The sequence below is a fragment of the Lathyrus oleraceus genome, chromosome 5 (assembly GCF_024323335.1).
Source record: "Lathyrus oleraceus cultivar Zhongwan6 chromosome 5, CAAS_Psat_ZW6_1.0, whole genome shotgun sequence".
NCBI classification, from domain to species: Eukaryota; Viridiplantae; Streptophyta; class Magnoliopsida; order Fabales; family Fabaceae; genus Lathyrus; species Lathyrus oleraceus.
The window spans coordinates 419,200,245-419,204,910 of record NC_066583.1 but is presented as its reverse complement, the minus strand read 5'-3'; positions in this window follow the sequence as shown (position 1 = coordinate 419,204,910).

Genomic DNA, 4,666 nt, shown 5'->3' with positions numbered 1-4,666 from the left:
ACATATCAAGGATAACTCGCTGGGAAATTCCAGGAGGGAGTATTCATTACCGATTACTGGATAAGAATAGCCTTGTTGGGGAAAACTGCAGAAAAAAGGATTTACAACTACCAGTTAATGGGTAGAAGACCAAAGGGTGAGAATATCCGTCATTGGTTAGGATGAACATATCAAGGATAAACTCAACAGGGAAGAAAATCTGTCATCGGTTAAGATGAGCATATCAAGGATAGACATTCCTAGGAATGTCAAGGAGGATACCCGTCATCGATTATGATGAACATATCAAGGATATACCAACTGAACAAAAGGTAGGAATTACATCTATCGAATGCTGGATAGAAGACCATCAAAGAGAAAATCTGTCACCGATTAAAGTGAACATATCAAGGATAAACTCTGCGGGAAACAAGAATAGGGATTACAACTACCTTTTTACTGGGTAGAATACTAAAGGAGAGAATAACCGTCATCGGTTAGGATGAACATATCAAGGATAAACTCCGCGGGAAACAAGCGTAAGGATTACAACTACCTTTTTACTTGGTAGAATACCAAAGGTGAGAATATCCGTCATCGGTTAGGATGAACATATCAAGGATAAACTCCGCGGGAAACAAGAGTAGGGATTACAACTACCTTTTTACTTGGTAGAATACCAAAGGTGAGAATATCCGTCATCGGTTAGGATGAACATATCAAGGATAAACTCAGGCAGGGGAGAGAAAGATATCCGTCACCGGTTAGGGTGAACATATCAAGGATATACTTCCTGGGGAATCAGATCCACTAGGGACTCTATTGAGGAGAAAAATAAGGGTACTTTTGCCGGGTATTGAGCAAGAAGTAACAAACTACAAACTAAGAGGAATATTACCAGTTATTGGGCAATAAATTCTTAGGAGACTCAAAGCTAGGTAAAAGCTAGACAGAAACAGTTAATCAAGACTCAACCCCATGAGGATATAACTCAAGGGGAGTGATTCTATCCAGATAAACAACTGGAAAGGAAACTGAAGTAATAATCATCCACGAGGAAACAAACTGTTACCACCAAAAATCTCTAAGGCATGCTGAAAGCGGAATTAATGAATAAGTCCTATGAATGTGGGGGTTGTACCCCATCAAAGGATGAAGAGACGTTGGAAGCAAGCAAGAGTACGAAAAACACAAATTAGAGGATTAAGCCGACAGGCAAAGGCTGCCTCGTCGACAGACCATTCTGTCGACCAATGTAAGATTTGGGACTTAAAGAATTAGGTCAAATGTGCAGAAGACAACGTCGCCCCAACGTCTGGGCGGAAGAAATTTGAAATTTAAAATAAACAGCAGTTTCAAAAGGGATAAGAGCGCCATAATGTGGAGCAGTTAGTAAGACATGGGTGCAGCGGTTGTGCAGGTCATGTGACATAACATCTGCTAGTTTCAAGGAGTTTTTAGCTTATGAGTAGTTCCTCTAGTTTAGTATAAATATAGTGTCCCACAAGGGGCTCACGGTGTTCACTTTGTACTAAAAATCACTTGTAAGAAAACTTCCCATTCCCAACGCGAGGAAGCAAGAGTTTTTGAGAGTGCTATGTACGTGAATCACCACATTTATTTCGATGCAACTTCCTTACTTTCAATTGTTCCCGTTGAACATTTTATCTTAATTTCATTTACCTTTGAGTTTTCATTTTACGTTGTCGTTTACGCTGTCGACACTTTTCCTATTATGATAATAGAGTTTACCAAAAGCGTGTTCGTCGTATATCTCTTTTGAATATTAGAGCGCTGTCGGTCACGAGTAACCCATATGCGATAACATCATCTAAACTGTTCGTGTGGAAAAACCCTACGATTGTTCGACACTTTGTCAGGAGCCGTTCCTCACAAAGTCATTCTGTCTGGTTGGACAAGCCTCACTTGCACTAGCACATGTCCTAGCATCAACTGGTCGATCCTGCCAGTAACCCTTTGTTTTAAAGCCTAGGGAGGACCAGCGGTTGTTTACCAATTTCCACAGTATACAAAATGGCACGCCCAGTGGGACTGTGCTAGAGCAGTTGCGAAATTGCATGAAACTTAGAAGTGGCAAACTACTATTTAGTAAGCCACGAAATAGTGTGAAAATGTCAGAAACTAACACAGATGAAGTTCCACGAGGAACTTTATCCACTACGGACACAGTAGTCTCACAGGTTGCCACTTTTCCACTAATGACAAGTGCACCCTTAACCACGTCGACTACGAGCGCAGTTGGAACGTCAATTCCTCAGCATCCACCGGGGGGTTCAGGATCAACGATAACGATGTTCAGACCATATGTGCCTCACTTTGGCACCACAGATCCGCTTTATGGAATGCCGTATTCCTTAATGCCAAGATACCAGTCGAAATCCAGTGCAACACTATTTTCAGATACAAATCCTCCCTTGCAAGGATCAGCGTAAGGGGGCAACATGAGAAACACTACTCAGAACAGGACCATGCCGCTGTCGAACACTTCAGTAGCGGTGTTGAGACAACAAATGGACGATAGTAACCATGAATTGGTTAACATGTTGACCAACCATATGGGTACAATATTCAATCCACTAATACAAGAATCTGCTGAAACAAATAGGCAGATGACGCCAATAATCAGATCGACTGTTCCTGTGCAGATAGAGATAGGGGCAGCGGAGGAGGAGACTGTCCACGAAGGACAAATCATTAGACCCCTTCAGAATTAAGGCGTCGAATCAGGAGTCTCAGGACGTAACCAGATGATAATGGTTAACCGTCACCAAGATGCTGATCAAATTGTCGACCAACATCGACAAGAAGACCTGGCAGTGGAAAATAATTTGACAACTATTGTCGAAAGGATTATGGCTAGAAATGGCATGGGTGCTACATTGCAAAGGCCATTATACGCCTCCCCGTTAGCTGAATTTATTCTCCAAGCCGAGGCGCCTATGGGGATGAAAGTGCCTAAGTACACTAAATTTGGGGGAGAGTCTGGTGAATCGACAATAGAGCATGTCGCCAGATACTTAACAGAGTCAGGGTATCTAGCTCATAATGAAGGTTAGAGAGTAAAAAACTTCCCCTCCTCTCTAACCAAGGCTGCCTTTACATGGTTTACTTCGTTGGCTCAGGTTCAATCGATTCGTGGGCCAAATTAGAAAAGAAGTTCCATGAACAGTTTTACGAAGGACACTCCAAAATTAGTTTGGCAGAATTGTCTAGTATCAAAAGAAGGTTTGCTGAGAGCATCGACGATTATCTGAATCGTTTTAGGTCCTTAAAGGCTAGGTGTTTTACGCAAGTGCCAGAACATGAACTAGCTCAAATGGCCGCAGGAGGTTTAGATTATTCCATTAGGGAGAAGATAGATCCAACTTTTGTGAAAAGTATGTCACAACTGGCTGATAGAGTTCAACATCTAGAACGACTAAGGCTAGAAAAAGTTAGGCATAATAAGTCTAGGAAAGAAAAGGTAGTGTTCGTCGAATACGACACGGCATACCCAATATGTGAGGCCGATTATGCTTCATCGACCGAATTAGACATCGACATGGCTGAATTAAAGCCAGGGTCCGCCTATGAGTGTCGATCATTGTTGCCTGCACAAGGAAGAAATCCTGTCGAACACAACCAAAAATTCCCTTCGAAAACTTATACTTTCGATGTGTCAAAGTGTGAGGAAATTTTTGACTTATTGGTCAAAGATGGGCAAATGGTGGTACCTCCTGGTACTAAAATGCCACCGTTAGAACAGAGACAGAAAAGAGTGTTTTATAAATATCATAACTATCTAGGTCATAACACCTCTAATTGTCACCTTTTCAGGGATTTGGTTCAGAAAGCAATTCAAGAGGGCAGGCTGAAATTTGCTGGCGGCAAAATGAATATCGACACTGATCCTCTGCACCAGGAAGAGTCCCTGTTTTTGGGGCCAATCGAGATCAACATGGTCAAGATCACCGAATATGATGAGGCCAACATGCTGGAGCAAACTGGGGAAAGCCCAGATGTCGATACAACTGAAGTTTACCCATGGGCTGATGAAGACTTGGTAGATTTTCTCCATCGCTGCAAGAACAAGGGTTCACAAGTGTGTTTATGCCCAAGATGTGGTGTTGTCACCGAAAAAATAGCGGCGGAGAATTTCCAGAAGCTGCAACTAGGAAAAAGAAAAAGGAATGTGATAACCACAGGTTACCAGAATGAAAGAGGCTCAAAAAAGGTTGTGGGAAATAACCAGACAAGGTCTAAAAGCTTTGTGCCGTCGGCAAGTGCTCCTAGAGGCACTTGGATCAAGCCTCAGGAAAGATAAGACACCCCACAAGGGGTTGTTGCTGCTGCTAGAGGAGGTCTAGCAATTAACTACAGACGTGAATTTAAGTCTGAAAAGAGGACTCATATCTCTGAAAACTATTTGGGAAAGAACCCCATGTCGAGGACTCAATGGAGACGTTTTCAGAGGCGTAAACATGCCGAAAGAGAAGCTGCAAGAGGCATGACCAGCGAGGCGAATACTGGGAAGAAAATTATTGTGAAAGTCGACACAGCGACGAAGGAACGGATAAGAGAGTACGTCCGTCGACCAACTGAAAATTCTGATGAAGTCACTGATGACTTAAATTCAGAATCTGAAGCAAGTCTCGACATCTTGTCAACATGGTGTCAATCCTACCAC